The sequence below is a fragment of the Hemiscyllium ocellatum genome, chromosome 3 (genome assembly GCF_020745735.1).
Source record: "Hemiscyllium ocellatum isolate sHemOce1 chromosome 3, sHemOce1.pat.X.cur, whole genome shotgun sequence".
In the NCBI taxonomy this organism is placed as follows: Eukaryota; Metazoa; Chordata; class Chondrichthyes; order Orectolobiformes; family Hemiscylliidae; genus Hemiscyllium; species Hemiscyllium ocellatum.
The window spans coordinates 21405351-21423723 of NC_083403.1; the positions used below are offsets into that span (position 1 = coordinate 21405351).

An 18373-nucleotide genomic window follows, 5' to 3' on the forward strand; every position below is an offset into this window, starting at 1 on the left:
CTAAATAATTCTTTGCCCTTGTACTTAACGTAACAGAGTCATGGGTTTACCACTAGGTCTTCACTGGCAGAAATGTCTTAAATTATACTTGTCTTCGGAGTGAAATGGTGATGGATTCTGACAACATTATACTATTGAGTGAAAGGATGTGGTTTTCTTTGATAAGATGTAGAAGTAGGCCATTCAGCCCATTGAGTCTACTTCACCATCCACTGAGGTCATGGCTGATCTGATTCTCAACTCTACTGCCTTTTCCCCATAACCCTCAATTCCTTTACTGATTTGAGCATCTGTTTATCTCAGCCTTGAATGCAGTTAATAATCCGGCTTCAGCAGCCCTCTGCAGTTAATAATTCCACAGATCTTAATTTTCCTTTCGTGGGTTAGTAACTAATGCAGACTAGTTACTGAGACAAAAAAGAAGAGTTACTATGAAGTGAACTTTTATAGCTCTAGTTTGGCTGGAGAACAAAAACAAACTATTGTTTGACAAAATACTAATACAGTATAACTTTGTAAATTTCTAACGAAGGTGGCTTTGCATGAATATCTTTCTTTTAAATCTACAAAAACCTGTACTTAACATTACCTAGTCTTATTAATTTAGTAGAGTAAACTGCTTCACTTGGATTGGGTTGAAGGAATGCTATACCCATTGAAATTAGTGATGAATAAATGGGAAGAATGATCAAAATTAGACTTTCTCATATTTGTAATGTTCAGTAAAACCTGCAAGCTAGTACAAATGGTACATTATTATTTAATGCATTAATTGACTTATTTTGTAAAATAAAAGTACATGATGACAGTTATGGACCTCAAAATGCAGTCTTGAGAATGCTATAACAAACTTGATCCTGACCATTTATCCATTTACAGACCTTGCCCTTAGCTTTAGGGTAGGACTGTACCTCACTGTTATAAAAGATTTTTATATAATTCACGATCTGACTTAAAATTTAAGTAGTATTTAGCTCAATTATGCATTGGCATGCATGTGTCCCCAAAATTTATTTGTGTGAGTGGACATTAACTTTGTTAAAGGCAAGTTTCTAAAGTTTTACTTTGTGGTGTTAATACGTACTGTACATTAATACTGCCCACCGAAGCATAGCATTCTGCTTGTGACTTGCTCATGCACGCCAATAATGCTCAGTGCCTGCTGCTGCTAAAATTTCCATTTAATATTTTTATTTAGTAGCTTCCCTTTCCTTCTGGATCATTTAATTTATTTTTATGGTCATGCCCTAATTGCTTTGGTCCGCTTTCACAAGTTCTGATTTTTAAAAATGCTGATCAAAATGATAGTAAGTTTTCTTTAAAAATTTAGGTTTTATTTTCGTTTTCAGAACCGACGGTGAAATAATCGTCCCAAGACCCTGCAATTTAACATTTAATAAATGGAACTCAGACTAAAGAGATAAATAGCCTGTCAAATGAAAATTCATCTTTCTTCAGTATTGAATTCAGTATTTAATCATGAGATTAAGATACTATAGTGGCAATTCATGGGTTTATTTTGCATTTGTTCCATGCTGTACTTGGATTAGTGGTGCTGGAAGAGCACAGCAGTTCAGGCAGCATCCAAGGAATATTCCTGATGAAGGGCTTTTGCCCGAACCGTCGATTTCGCTGCTCCTTGGATGCTGCCTGAACTGCTGTGCTCTTCCAGCACCACTAATCCAGAATCTGGTTTCCAGCATCTGCGGTCATTGTTTTTACCTCCATGCTGTACCTGTCCAGGGATTTCTCATGTCAGAGGTGGGGAACTTAACCAAAAGCTTTTCTTCAATTATTATCTAACCTAAGTCTCTGTAGCCTTTGTTACGATTACTAGGTTGAGTATAGTAACAGAAACGTTAATGAGCTTGTTCCACCTGCTTTTCTATAATATGCTGTCAGGGGAGTAGCTTTTAGACTGCAAGTTCCCAGGAGCATTTGGCTACAGTCCCTTGGATGATTACAGGTGTGTACAGTACTTCTAATTTTTCAACAAACCAGTAAGGTCATAAACAATTTTATCTGCATGATTTTAGCAAAATGTACGTAATGCATTCTTCCTTATTCCTACATTTATCAATTGAAAATGTTGACACAAACTACAAATCTCAAATTAAAGGAAATGAAACCTGTTTCCCATTGGGCAATAATTTATCAAATGAATCACATGAAACATATCAGAGAGAGGGGTGAGCCTGCATTTTGCACCTAGTCTTTTTGAGCTCAATTGACTGGTTCATTTGTGGGTGGGCAATATTTGAAGTCTATTTCTAACCTAAAGAAGAGAGAAGCAGTTGTCTGTTCCTGATTGCTGTTGCCAGTATCTGTACAGGTAGTTGGCATCTTTTGACATTCAGGACAGGATTTATTGAGATCAACACCACCTCTGGCTCCAACAATGACTGACTTGCCAAAATCACCTAAAGCTTTGTTTGTAAAGAGGTCACTTGAAAAGTAAGAAGAAAGTATCCAAAAGATTTGGATCCCCAAGTTGAAGCTGTGCTTTGAGTGACTTGGGGTAGATGAAGCTTAACAATTGTAGCAATAAGTTATCAGAAAGCATTCTAAACACAAAATGCTATTTTACCCAAACTGTCATTCTGCTTTTAAGCCATTCACTCGTTAAATATTAAATTTTCATAGCGTAGGGATCAGTAGATTTGAAGATTTTGTCTGAATAAACATTTTGAAAAGAATTGTACATGAATATATAACAGCTAAAATATTTTACTGATTTCTAAATTCAACAGTTGCAAAACAATAGTTTGTTTTTATATCTGAATTATACTGGTGCTCAACTGTTGTTCAAAACTGAGATACAACTGATGTTGCAGCTTCCGCAATCTAATAGTAACTTGCATTCTTGGTGTAAGTCCTAGCAAGTGTCATATACACTAACCCACTCACGACTGTTGGTTACTATTCACTTTTCAGTATACTTATGCAATAACAATTTATTTCTGGAGTGCAGTTTCTTGCTAGTAATGTAAGTTATTGTAGGAATGCTTTTGCTAGCGTTTAAGAGATACTAATTTCTTCACTGCTTGGAGGGAAATTAAACACATTGTTTGAACTTTGAAGTAAATTTGTTTAAAAAAATTTGGTCAGTTAATTAATAACCTGTCTAAAGTTCAGTTGGTATACTTTAGATTCTTAACTAATATGTGAGTATACTCTGAAAATCTTTAATTTTTGAAGTTTTTCCTTTTAGTTGTGTCTGGCTGTGAGACACTTTGAAAAACCATTCTCTGAAGGATGGGTTTGTTATGTACAGAAGAAGGCCAACTGGCCTGTTGTTTCCACTGGCTCTTCAAATAAGCATCATTATCTCGTGTCAGTCTTTTCCCCAGTACGTCTCTCCGAATAATCTCTTAAGCTGTCTTGAATGCCTCAGTTGATCCTACTAACACCATATTTCCAGGCATTGTATTTCATACCTTAACTATTACTTTACCCATTTTATCCTTGCTTTTCTGTTCATGACTTTAAATCTATGTTCCCTCATTCTTGTTTCTTTTAAAAGCAGCAAACAACTTTTGAAGTCATAGCCATTGGTTTTTTTCATTCATTTGTGGGATGTGGAAATCACTGGCTGGCCAGCATTTATTGCCTTGAGAAGATGGTGGTGAGCTGCCGCCTTGAACAGCTGGAGACCCACAATGTCAGTATGGAAGGAACCTCACTGATACTGAAGGAATAGTGATTTATTTGCAAGTCAGAATGGTGAGTGGCTTGGAGGGGAACTTGCAAGTGGTAGTATTCCCATGTATCTGCTGCCCTTGTCCTTCTAGATAGAAGTGGTCCTGGGTTTGGAAGGTGCTGTCTGAAGGTTTTTGGTGAATTTCTGCAGTGCATCTTGTAGAGAGTCCAACTGCTACTGAGCGTTGGTGGTGGATTGAGTGGATGTTTGTGGATGTTCTGCCAATCAAGTGAACTACTTTGTCCTGGATGGTGTTAGCTTTTTGTGTTGTTGGCGCTACACCCATCCAGGAAAGTGGGAATTATTCCATCACATTTCTGACTTGTGCCTTGTAGATGACGGAGCTTTGGGGAGTCAGGAGGTGAGTTGCTTGCCACTAGCCTCTGACCTGGTCTTGTAGCTATTATGTTTCTGGTCAATGGTAACCCCCAGGAAATTGATAGTGTCAGATTCAGTGATGGTAACATGATTAAATGTCAAGGAGAGGTGGTTAGATTGTCACTTATTAGTCAAAAGTGAGGACTGCAGTTGCTGGAGATCAGAATCTAGATTAGAATGATACTGGAAAAGCACAGCAGGTCAGGCAGCATCCGAGGAGCAGAAAAATTGATGTTTCGGGCAAAAGCCCCTTCACCACTCTGCACCACTAATAATCACTTATTAGTGGTGGTCATAGCCTGGGATTTGTGTGGCACAAATGTTACTTCTCACTTGTCAGCCCAAGCCTTGTTCAGATTCTTGTTGCATTTGAATGTGAACTGTTTCAGTATCTGAGGAGTTGCAAGTGATGCTGAACATTGTGCAATCACTGGTGCGCATCTCCACTTCTGACCTTATGGTGCGGGAAGGGTCATTGATGAAGCAGCATCAATGCAACACAGAAAAAGCCCTTTAGTCCATCAAGTGCACCAACCTTTCTACACCAATCCCACTTTGCTTGTAATCTTAAAGTTTATGACATTGTGAGTGCTTATCCATGTACTTTTGAGAGATTCTGAGGTCTCTGCTTCTGCGGTCCTAGACAGTGCATTCCAGATTCCGCTCATTTGAAATGCATTTCTCCACTCCATATCTTCTCCCTATCTGCTCTATCTTCATAACTGAAATTTCTCACTCCTGGGACCATTCTTGTAACATGCTTCTGCACTCTCCAATGCATTCATATCTTTCCAATAATGTGCTGCCAACAACTGTACACTGCTCTAACTGAGATTTAACAAGAGACTCATACAAGTTCAATATTAGCTCCTTGCATTTGTACTCTCTGTTAATAAAGCCAAGCTTTATTAACTGCTCTCCATCTGTTCTGCCACTTATAATGATGTGTGCACACGTTCACTCAGGATCCTCTGCTCCAGTATCTTTTAGCACCCTTATTTTATATTGTCTTTCAATGTTTTTCCTACCAAAGTGTATCATCTCCTACATCTCTGCATTCAACCTCATCAGCCATCCTTTGGCATACTGCACTGACTTGTCAGCGTTATTTTGGAATAGGAATACTTTATAAATGAAAATGTTTTGTTTTTCAAGCTCTTTACATATAAGCCTTCAACCCTTTCGCCATAGGAAAGGTAGTTGCAGAAGTAGGTTGTTCAGTGCATTGAGTTCTTCCAATTCAGTGAGATCACAGCGAACTGATAATCCTCAACTACATTTTAGTGTTTTCTGCATGATTCTTGATTCTTTTACCAATTAAATGTAAGTCTGTCTTAACCTTGACTATATTTATGATGTAACCTCCCCGGCCTTCTGCATTAAAAGATTCCTGAAAAACACTGAAAGAAATTGTTCCTCAGTTCTGCCTTAAATTGGCAACCCCTCACTCTGAGATTATATCCTTTGTTCTGAGATTCTCACTCGAGGGAAACAACCTTTCTCACCTACCCTGTCAAGACCCCAGAGAATCTTATAGGTTTCAATAATGTCACCTGTCATTCTTTTAAGCTCCAGTGATTACTAGGCCAAACCTAGTTAAGCTCTCTCCAGAAGACAGCCCTTCCATATCTGGGATCAGAGCTGAAAAATGTGTTGCTGGAAAAGCGCAGCAGGTCAGGCAGCATCCAAGGAACGGGAGAATCGATGTTTCGGGCATAAGCTCCTTGGATGTTGCCTGACCTGCTGTGTTTTTCCAGCAACACATTTTTCAGCTCTGATCTCCAGCGTCTGACGTCCTCACTTGCTCCGTATCTGGGCTCAATCTAATAAACATTTTCTGAACTGCTTCTAATACTGGCATATCTTTCCTTAGATAAAGTGAGCAAAATTGTTCACAGTATTCCAGGTATAGTCTATGCAGTCAAAATGGTGCTTCGTGTATTTTTAGCAAGAAGTGGCTACTTGAAAATACTTGTCAAAAGTGAGGACTGCAGATGCTGGAGATCAGAGTCTAGATTAGAGTGGTGCTGGAAAAGCACAGCAAGTCAGGCAGCATCTGAGGAGCAGGAAAATCAACGTTTTGGGCAAAAGCCCTTCATCAGACTTGAAAATACTTAGTCATAGAGATGCATAGCACAGAAACAGACCCTTCGGTCCAACCCGTCCACGCCAACCAGATATCCCAATGCAATCTAGTCCCACCTGCCAGCACCCGGACCATATCCCTTCAAACCCATCCTATTCATATAGACATCCAGATGCCTTGTAAATGTTGCAATTGTATTAGCCTCCACCACTTCCTCTGGCAGCTCATTCTGTACATGTGCCACCTTTTTCCACTAAGCGTGAAAAAGTTGCCGCTTAGGTCTCTTTTATATCTCTCCCCTCTCACCCTAAACCTATGCCGTCTAGTTCTGGACTTCCCGACCACAGGGAAAAGACTTTGTCTATTTATCCAATCCATGCCCCTCATTATTTTGTAAACCTCTATAAGTTCACGCCTCAGCCTCCGACGCTCCAGGGAAAACAGCCCCAGCTTCTCCCTATAACTCAAATCCTCCAACCTTGACAACATTCTTGTCAACCTTTTCTGAACCTTTTCAAGTTTCACAACATCTTTCTGATAGGAAGGAGACTAGAATTGCATGCAGTATGCCAACAGTGGCCTAACCAATGTCCTGTACAGCTGCAACACGACCTCCGAACCCCTGTACTCAATACTCTGACCAATAAAGGGAAGCATACCAAATGCCTCCTTCACTATCTACCTGCGGCTTCACTTTCAAGGAGCTATGAACCTGTACTCTAAGGTCTCTTTGTTCAGCAACACTCCTTAGGACCTTAGCATTAAGTGTATAAGTCCTGCTAAGATTTGCTTTCCCAAAATGCAGCGCCTCGCATTTATCTGAATTAAACTCTATCTGCCTCTTCTCAGGTGCTTGGCCCATGTGGTCAAGATCCTGTTGTAATCTGAGGTAACCCTCTTCGCTGTCCACTACACCTCCACTTTTGGTGTCCTGGGATTTTTTAAAGGTCTACCTGATACATTGAGATCTTAGACTCATCCAAGAGACATAACCTCTAAGTAGTTCAGTACTTCAATACTGAGGGCTTAGGTGGATCATGAATACCAGAACAAACCTGTTGGACAGAAAGGCCTATGCTTACGATGTAATTTCTAAAGCCAAGTTGTTGATAAACGTGAGCATAGTTTGAGCAATTGATACTTAGGCCTGATTGTTTTAATTTAATGTCATTCCTTGTGTTTTGTTCCTTGTTGTGTTGTTCTGAAACTTCCAACTTGTTTTTTTTCATCAGCTGTTCGTTTTTTGTTTCAAACCAAGCTTGGTCTATTTTTAGGAACATAGCATTTCACGCTTCAAGATAGCTAGCCTGGCTTTGATAATATGACGATATTGCAACAGCTATTCATTATCCCTTTGACCCCTACCCCTCCCCCAAACTGACCTTGAAACGTATTATTGACAGATTGTTTGGTTACTTTATGTGAATTTATATCCCATTTGCTAATTGTAAGATATAGGTTAATTTTTCTGCCAGGGCATGCAAGGCTATGGGACCAAGTCTTGGCAAATGGGGTTAGAATTATTAGATTGTTTATGATTGGCACAGACAAAATGGGCTGATGGATGTTTTTGTGTGCTGTAGTCCTCTGACTCTGATGTGAAAATGGTGTTAATAGTTTTAAAAACTCAAACTTAGCTCACAAGCATAATCATAAGTTTGTCCAAGTAAAATGGGATTTTGTTGTTTTCTTGGGATGATCGCATTTCATTTAATTAATTATTTTTTATTTGGGGGTTTATGAAATTGTATTATGGAAGTTTGCAACATAAGCAGTAGGGTATTTTGTTAACATTCCCAGTGGACAGTTGGATTCTTAATGCTGTGCTTGTTCTACAGATTCAGCACCACACCCTTGTATCCTTTGGGATTGACTCTACATAGATAATTCAAATGTAGTGTCAGATTAGGTTTGCAAAGCTCAGGGGTTGTTGAACCCCTAGATTCTTTATGAAATTGCCTAGAGTTTGCATTGAATGCAGCTATTCAGGCTTTATTTTCAAAACATTTAAAATAAAACCACTGAAGCGAGATCTCTTGGGTACAGTTAGGATTTCTTTTTGAAAAAAAGGATGCTATAGTTCTTTGAACTGAGATTGGTAAATACAAGTGGTATGCTAAATAATGAAGAAAAAATATACTTTCTATAAAACTATCAGTTTAGATGCTATTGGACATTTGGTTTTATTTTTGTACGAGTCATGATTTTGCTGTGTTTTCAGTATGTTGATTCATTCTGATTTCACAAGTGCTAGTAATTTGTTGAGTTCTCAGTATTCATGAGTGTTTATAGGCAGCTGACTGTGGAGGTTTTGGAATACTTTTGCCCCTGGTCTTGTCTAGTATTCATGTAATTAGTGTGTTAGTTCCAAAATCACTGTAAAAATATTCATGGGAAGTTTAAACAGTAGCGTTCATTGGAATAAATTGAAGCAAGTTACTTGATCTCTGGCTGTGCTGATTGGAAGAGATAGAATTCTGTGGTTGTTCTGTAGATCTCGAGACTGCTGGGGGTGTGAACATTTTTTTAGTGGTTACTAAAGTCTGATAAATAGTATTGCAATGGTGATGTCACTGAACCAGTAATCAAGAGACCCCAGGCTAATCCTTTGAGACAACGGTTCAAGTCTTACCATGGCAGTTGGTGGAATTAAAATTCAGATAATCTGGAATGTAAACCAGTCTCAATGGCAATGATGAAGCTATCACCGGTCCCAACTCATTTACTAATCCCTTTAGAGAATAAAGTTTGCCATCCATATCTCGTCTGCATTAGATGCAAGTCTCAGCCCACAACACTCTGGTTAACTCTTGTTTGTCCTCAGAAATAATCTAAAAAGCCACTCCGTTCAAGGGTAATTTGGATAAACACCAGTACTTGCCTTGAATGTGAGGATGATGGTAAGTGTAGTCTTTTTAAGTGAAAATTGAAGTAAATAGACAAGTGAAAAGGACCACATACTGTGTACAGATTATCACATATGATGGGAGCTGTGATTGTGAAAACCAAAGAAAATCAAAGGAAACCAAGCCCAGTTTTGCCAGAATGATGCTGATGGTAACATTGAAGAAACTGAAACTGAACCTGAACCTTAGCAAAATATTTTTCCTCTGCCATATGTCTGAGAATAATAATAAGCTGAAGACATTTGAGGTGTTAACATATTGGAGAATATTCTGCATATCCTACACAGGCAAAAAGACTAGTAAGAATGTGCTAGAAATGGCTGAGTGGAAAAAGGAACTTTGTACATAATGAAAAGAAATTATGGAATTTTGGGCACTTTTTCAATGCAAGTGGTAGACTAAAGTTGGAAGAAAAGACGATGGTAAATGTAGGCAAGAGAAACAGAGGACAAGACAGATGATTGGTCTAATGGACTGGATGTAGCTGGTCAATGTGGAATATGTAAGAGAAGCATAGGGAAGATATCATCTGGGAAGATGATGACATCAAACTGAACTTCAAAGCATCATAGAATCTCTTTCAATTTTTGTGATTTGTATGTGATGGGTGTGTGTTTGCTTTCTGATTCAATCACATCTCTTTCATCTCGCTGAACTTGCACTAAGCAGTCTCATGGATGTTTCAGCAAGTGTTGTGTTTGGTAATGACAGTTTCTTGTCATTGAGGCCAATCCTGTAGACAGCAGGAGGATGGAAGAACAGAGCAAGCCAAGCAGCATCAGGAAATGGAGAAGTCAGTGTTTCGGATGTAACTCTTCTTCAGGACCAGGGGATGGGCAGGATGTACTGGGAGCTGCAGATGGTGGTGGACTGGCTTGAACGAGAGTCAGGGCTGGGAGGTTGAAATTGGAGCAGTTTTTCTCTCCTAATACGTCATTGTTTTTATTGAACTGGTCTTCATCTTTCTGAGAAGTAGGATCAAGGGCCATCTGAGCCCTCCATGATAGAGCATTTTCGCTGTACAAATGTGCCTCATGTTTTCCGACCAGTTCCGTTATGACTGTATTGATTTGATGCATTGAGACACACTAAGCCTTCATTCTCTGACCATTTCATTAGCTTTGAAATGATATGGTAGTGATCAGTTTAGCAGTTACTGTTGCATATGTCCATCCTGCCTACCCCGCTGTCTATAATGACATTGATAAGATGCCAATGCATAGAAGATAGTGTATCCAGGATGTCTTTTATGACTAGGGTAGTAGAAAACTGGTGGTGGTTTAAAAACTCATGATTAATGCACACCTTCAGCAAGAGGAGACCATTGCTGTTACAACCCTTTATTTTCAATGATGCTTGGTGATGAGTACCAATTTTTGCAATGCAAAGCTGATTAGTTTGCTGCTTTTTGGCACAGCAGTTGACAGGGAATGGAAGCCAAAATGTAATTTATCCTTGACTTCATCAGAGTTGGTCATGGTCATGGTCTGAGGCAAACATACTGTTGAAAGTAATTTACCTGATGTCACGCATGGTAGACTTAAGCACACCATAGGGTTATCAACATCCTTGGAAGGATAATTCAACTTAGATTGTCTGTGACAGCAAAGTCTATTCCAGCTTTGCATTCTTCTCATTTTCCATGGTTGCTCCAAAATAATCTGTCCAAATTTCTTTGAATTATCATCCTCAGCTAGATGAGTCTCACTGAAACGGGGGTGCCTTTTGGTACAGCCAGGTGTACCAAAAAAAATATTCTTTCATGTCTGTCAGATGTGCATTGGCCATGAGTCTGCCCATGTGCTATGCGCCAATGGTGACTGGTCTTACCTTCATTTATTGTGACTACCTTGACAGTGTTGAAGGGACAGGTGCTGGCTTGCTCGGAAAATGAAGCAGACAGTGTTAGAGGCACCCTATATTTTTTATCCCCCCCTCATATTAGAGACGTTAGTTGCATCATCCAAAAAAGAGTTGCTCAGATGCAGTGGGGTTGCTGAGCTCCATTTTTTTCTTCCACCTAAAAATGACACATGGCATGAGCTACCTGTGTGCAGCTTAGAGGCTACAGTTCCCAATATATCCACACCTATGTTGCTTGCTCTTTGCTGCAAAACCTGTAACTGACACGATTGACAATGGGAAGGTGATTGGCATCCCTGCATCTGAAATGGAATATAATGAGAGACTTGTGCGTTGTCATCCTCACTCTCTTGCACCAGTGGCAAGATGAGTTTCGGCAGCTTGAGAGAGATCCAGATGCACTGGGTCTCTAGGAGGTTTTGCCTTGATGAGCTCTACACATTCCACAGTACACTGACATACCTTTAGGACAATTGGACTTCAGATTGTTGACATCTACCCAAATTGTCAGAATCAGTCTTTACATGTCAATGTGGACAAGTTTCTCTTTTGATTGGTTTATTGTCACATGTGCCGAAGAGCAATGACAAGTTTTGTTGGCGAGCAGGACAGGCAGATCAAAGGGTGAAAAAAATGTTTGTACATAGTGAGGCATACAGATTACACTGCACAGGATGTGTGTGAAGCAAGATCAACATTGTTTGAAGTTGGGCGGTCCATTCATTAGTCTAATAACAGCAGAAAAGAAGCTGTTCTTGAACCTGTTGGTCTGTGTTCAAGCTTTATTTCCAAAAGGAGGGGACCTAGTACTAGACTCTCCTAATTAGGTCTGCTGATTGAAGCAGTCACATCTCGATGAACTGCTAAGATATGTTAGTGATTATTTGGAGCCACAAGTGAGTATTTACACATAAATAAGAGAATTCGGGTTTAATCAGCTTAATGCAATAATCTGAAATAACTCAAGTCTACTTCCCTTTTGATTTTGTGTCCAGAATTATGATTGGTATAAAAATGAAATATTGTAATGTTGAACTGCTATGGCCTTTATTGTCGGCCTTTAAGATGTTGGTAAATTATTTATCACTAACTGATAACTTAAAATAACTTACACAATTTAATTCTCTGTTTGCAGATTGAACAATTTCAATGAAATAGCAGTACGATTATCCCTGTAGTTTTAATTCCGAATGTTCCATTTATCTCCTGAATGTTATTTGTAAAACTGGTGCAAAGTGCACCAATATTTCTGCTGAAGTGATGAGCTTAAGCGGATCAGGATGTGGGCATCTCCGACTAAGCCAGCACATACAACCCATTCTTAGTTGTTCTTGATCAAGTTGAGTGAGACTGATGATCTAAACTGCTGGATTCTGTTTGGTGAGGCTCCTATGAAGGATGTTGCTGATGTCTTAGGAGTTCTGAACCTAGGGTCACTGTTTAACGATCCAGCGTAGGCAGGTTAGGAATGAGATGAGATATGTTGTTATTCGATTAACAGACACATCGACATAGACCCTATATACCAGCCACTGCAGTGGACAGCTACTGACAACCGGAAGCGGCAGATTCAAACCAGTATAAATGCTGGAGGAATCAGCACAGAAGCGCTTCACAGGAGGCTCCCAAGCACTGAAGATGTCACCTAGAAAGGGGACGAAACATTTGCAAGAAAAACTCCCAGCTCGGCGAACAGAACCACAACGACGAGGACCCGAGCTACAAATCTTCTCTCAAACTTTGAGATGAGATATTTCTTCACCTATATATTGTTGAGCCTGTGAAAGCCTCTGCTGCAGAAAGTGCTGAGACCAAAGCATTGAATATTTTTAAAAAGGAGATGGATATAATCCTTGGGGCTAAAAGGGATCAGAGAATAAAGGGAGAATATGGGAATAGGGTACTAAATTGGATGATCAGCAATGATTTTATTGAATGGCAGAGCAGACTGAATGACTTCCTTTAACTCCTAGTTTCTATGTTTTCTAACTCAGCGATGTTGAAACTGTGATATATGTTCAAATCTGGATAGTATAACTTTAGGGAATTTGGAGGCGATGCTGTTGCATGCACCTATCGCTTTTATCCTTCCAGGTAATGAAGTCACAGGTTTCATAGGTTGCATTGAATCCAAGGGAATGGCTCTGATACAACTGTAGAGAGAGTATTCAGGCAATGTGCATTGGCGAAGGAGGGTGTCAGTATTTTAATTGTTGAACTGAACTCCTTCATATAAGTGAAATGTATTCGTTCACATTCTTGACATTTTCACTTGACTTTTTTATTTTCTCTGCTGTTTTAGAAACTGTCAATGAGTTGCATTAATTTTATTTGATATGGAGCTGTTGGACGGGGGTGGACAAAGTTTAAAAATCACAACACTAAGTTATAGTCCAACAGGTTTATTTGGAAGTATTAGCTTTTAGAGTGCTGCTCCACAGCTACCTGATGAAGGAGCAGTGCTCTGAAAGCTAGTACTTCCAAATAAACCTGTTGGACTATAACCTGGTGTTGTGATTTTTAACTTTTTTTATGAGACTGGGTAGAGAAATTTGCGTAACCAGCTGTACCATCTCCAATGTGGAGAGGAATTTTGATTTCAATAGGAAATCTTCTTTAGGCTTGCACTTCTGAACCGAAATGTTGAGAATTCAAGATTCCTGTGAATTTGATCATATTGCTAGCTTGTTTTCCTACATGTTTTGATCGAGGCGCAAAACTGTGGTATTGTCTGTCTGTTCCGGTGTGAGATTTCTTAGCAATATTCAATCAGTATTTTTTTATATATAAAGCCATTAAGCAGATTAATTGGTAATAAATTTCATGATTTTTGTGGGATCACTGTGTACACAGAATGCTTGTCTCATGCCAGAGATAACTGGTCAAGAGAAAACTTGCCCACAATTATTCTTTGGTATAATGTAAGTTCTTCTTTACTGCAGAATGCATTTACGTTCTTTCCTGGTACACCAAACCATGTTATTTTGTCAGTTTCTTATATATTTGTGTTAGTGGGGCAGCATTTTGGTGACAGTAACCATTTTTATTCACTTATTGGGTGTGAACATCACAGGCATTATTTGTTCTTGTTCTTGAGATGGTGCTGTGGTAGTAAGCTGCTTTCTTGATTCTCAACTGACTTTAGGAAGGGAATTCCACAATTTTGACTCAGCAACAATGAAGGAAGTCAGGATGGTAAATGGTAGCTTGGAGGGGAATGTGCATGTGGTGGTGTTCCCAGGAATCTGCTGCTTTTGCCCTTCTAGATGGAATTGTTTGTGGGTCTGAATGGTGCTGCCTAAGGATCTATGGTGAATTTCTGCAGTGCATCCTTTAGATACTACATAGCTGCTCCTACTGAACATCGTTGATGGAGGGAGTGGATGCTTTTGTGTAGTGCCAAACAAGTGAGCTACTTTGTCATGGATGGTATCAAGTTTTTTGAGTATTATTTGAGCTGCACTGATTTGGCAAGTGAGGCGTATTCCAGGCACGCCCGACTTGTAGATGGTGGCTAGGCTATGGGGAATCAGGTGGTGAGATTCACTAGCATTTCTAGCTTCTGAAATGCTCTTGTTAGCAGCTGTGTTGATATGACGAGTATTAAGGTTCTGGTCAATGGTAACGAGCAGAATGTTGAGATGGGAGAATTCAATAATGGTAACACCATTTAATATCAAGAATAGAACAAAATCCCTACAATGTGGAAAGAGGGCTTTTGGCCTATCAAGTACATGCTGACCTTCAGAAGACCATCCCACCTGAATCCAGTCTCCCTTTTTATCCCCGTAATCTGCATTTACAATACTAACCTGCACATCTTTGGACTGTGGGATGAATCTGGAACTCCCGGAGGAAACCCATGTAGACACGGAATGTTCAAACTCCACGCAGCCACTCAAGGCTGGACTCTAACCCAGGTACCTGGCACTGTGAGATGACATTGTTAACCGTTATATCACTCTGTAGTGCTTAGATTATGTCTTATAGGTGATGGTCATCACCTACCATTTATGTGGTGCAAATGTTACTTGCCATTTGTAACTCAAGTATGGATATTGTTCAAATCTTGCTGCATTTGAATGTGGATTGTCTCAATTTCTGAGGCGTTGTGAATGGTGTTGAACATTGTATAATAATTGAACATCCCCAAATCTGACCTAATGAAGGAAAGTCACTGATGAGCCTGATGAAGTTGGCTTGGTGTTGGGCACAACCATGAGGAACTCCTGCAGAAATGTCCTGGGGTTGACATCACTGACATCTGACAACTATGACCATCTTCCTATGTGCCCAGAATGACTCCCAACCCCTGATATCCATTGATTTCAGTTTTGCTAGGCTACCTTGATGATCCAGTCATTTGAATGTGGCTTGTTATTCTCACCTCGCCTCTGGAATTCAATGCTTTTATCTATGTTTGAAATGAGATCAGTAGCTGAGTGGCCCTGGTGGAGCCTGGCATCCATTAGCAGATGCTGTTTGATAACTGTTGATGACACCTCCCATCATTTTATTGATGCTTGAGCAAAGAATGATGTGGCGGTAATTGGCTGGCTTGGATTTGTCCTCCTTTTTGTGGACAGGATGTACCTGGGTGTTTTTCCAGATTGTTGGATGGATGCCAAGTGTTTTAGCTGTACAGAAAGACCTTGGCTTGGAGAGCAGCGCATTCTGGAGCACAAATCTTCAGTACTATTGCTGGAATGTTGTTGGGGCCAGAGCCTTTGTAGTATACAGTGTCTCCAACCATTTCTTGATATCACGGGAAATTAGTTGAATTGGCTGAAGACCAATATCACCGATGATGTGGGCCACTGATGAAGGCCGCGATGGAGCATTCACCAGGCATTTACAGGTCATAAGTTCATAAAATATATACGAAAAGAATTAGGCCATTCAGCCCATAGAGTCTGCTCTGCTATTCGATCGTGGTTGATATGCTCCTCGCCTCCATTTTCCTGCCTTCTTCCCGTAATGGTGAACATGAATCTTTTGTTGATTGTAGGAAAAACCCACCTGTTCACTAATGTCTTTAGGGAAGGAAGCTGCCATCCTTACATTGTCTGGCCTACATGTGACTCCAGGTCCACAGCAATGCGGTTGACTCTTAATTGGCCTCTGGGCAATTAAGGATAGGCATAAATGCTGCCTAGCTAGTGATACCCCATTCTGTGAGTGAATAAAGAAAAAAAAACCTTCAACCATTATCAATTTAAAAATCCTTCCAACTCCTCAAATTTACTTACTATCTCAGCATCCACCGCACTTTGGGATAGGGAATTCCAGATACACAACCCTTTAGAAGAAGTAGTTTTTTCTCAATTTTTTTTAGATTAGATTACTTAGTGTGGAAACAGGCTCTTCGGTCCAAAAGTCCACACCGACCCTCCAAAGAGCAACCCACCCAGACCCATTCTTCGAGTAAAAAGTGAGGTCTGCAGATGCTGGAGATCAGAGCTGAAAATGTGTTGCTGGTTAAAGCACAACAGGTCAGGCAGCATCCAAGGAACAGGAAATTCGACGTTTCGGGCCGGAGCCTGGGCTCCGCCCCGAAACGTCGAATTTTCTGTTCCTTGGATGCTGCCTGACCTGCTGTGCTTTAACCAGCAACACAGACCCATTCTTCACCTAACACTACGGGCAATTTAGCATGGTCAATTCACCTAACCTGCACATTTTTGGACTGTGGGAGGAAACCGGAGTACCCGGAGGAAACCCACGTAGACATGGGGAGAATGTGCAAACTCCCCACAGACAGTTGCCTGAGGTGGGAATTGAACCCAGGTCTCTGGCGCTGTAAGGCAGCAGTGCTAATTCTGTTTTAAATTTGCTATCCCTTATCCTAAGACTATGACCTTTTGTCCTAGAATGCCCCATAATAGGAAGCGTTCACTCCATGTCTATTTTATCCATGCCTTTTATCATCTTGAATACCTCAATTTGATCTCCCCTCATTTTTCTAAATTCTAGGGAAGATTCTTGTATTAAGTCTAATTCTAGAACTTGAGTGCAAAAATCAAACTCACGCTCCAATGTGGTACTGCTACATTGTTAGAAGTCCTTTTGTTTTTTTGATGAGATGTTAAAATGAGGTCCATCTGTGGCCTCAGTTGGATGTGAAAGAACCCATTGCAGTATTTCAAAGAAGAGCAGGGCAAGTTATCTGTGGTGCAGTGGAAAGTATCCTTCAGTCAACATCATTTAAGTATTTTGTTATTATCACGTTACTTGAGATTTTGCTGTGTGCAAAGTGGCTGGTGTGGTTATTACATTAGAGCACTGACTATAAGAAGTACTTGATTAACCATAAAGCCCTTAAACATCTAAATGTTGTGAACAGTGCTCTGTAAATTGATGTTTTCTGTTGAAGATAACTTTAGAATTGCAGCAAATATTACATATTCTTTACTCGGAATTGGCATTTTTTCCTCCTGTAAGGTTTCTCAAATAATACAATGGGATGAGTGACTAATGAACTTTTAACCTTTCTTTTGAGGGAGGGAGGAATATGTAACAAATTTCCCCTTTCCCCCTCAGAATTCCTTTCATAGAGGTGACTCTGGATACTCAGCATTGAGAACTCTCTTATTTTCTCATCAACACTGTAATCCTGGGATGAAATAATTTTCTGCCAATCCTGATCTTCCCATTGGTGGAGAGAGAGAAAACCAGATGACACTGATTGCTAAGATTGTGAAACATGATGTTCGGAAGTTTGTGTTGTTTCTTGTTAGGGTGTAGTGCTGAATGTGACTTTCAAAAGACAATTGGATGATTTTTTTTTTAAAAATTGAGTAGCAACAAAGAAAAAGTTGGGGAGTGGGGCTAGCTGAATTCTACTTGAGCCAGATTATACAGTTTGGCCAAATGGTTTCCTGAACAGTTACTACTGTAAGATTCGGTGGCCCGGATCTTATAGTCAGGATCAGAAACCTTATTGTCATAAAATTATAGACTCCTTACAATGGGGAACGGGCCATTTGGCCCCTCAAGGCACACCAATCCTCCAAAGAGCATCCTATCCAGACCCACTCACCTACCCTATCCCTGCAACCCTCAATTTTGTATGGCTAATCCACCTAGTTTACACATCCCTGGACAATCCACCTAACCTGCTCAGCTTTGAACTGTGGGAGGAAACCAGAGCGTCCAAAGGAAACCCATGCAGCCACTGGGAGAATGATCAAACTCCACACAGTCACCAGAAGTTAGATCCCTGGTGCTGTGAGGCAGCAGTGCTAACCACTGAGGCACCACCATATCTTCCTAATCAACCCCGATCAGATGATACTCGCTCACTCCCCACCAATCTTTCTAAGCAATCTTGCACTGGAGAATACTTCGCATCCAACTCAGTTTGGAATTCTCTTCTGAGCAGCATAGAAAATCAGCAATCGCACTCCGTTTTTATGGATCCAGCTACCATTTAAATCACCC

The 18373-nt window shown here is 40.1% G+C and overlaps 1 protein-coding gene across 3 annotated transcripts in view; it reads left to right on the plus strand.

Moving 5' to 3' along the window:
* The window catches only part of LOC132830998 (zinc finger CCCH domain-containing protein 6), a 60331-nt gene that overhangs the window by 3548 nt on the left and 38410 nt on the right, over nt 1-18373 (plus strand). The window lies entirely within an intron of this gene.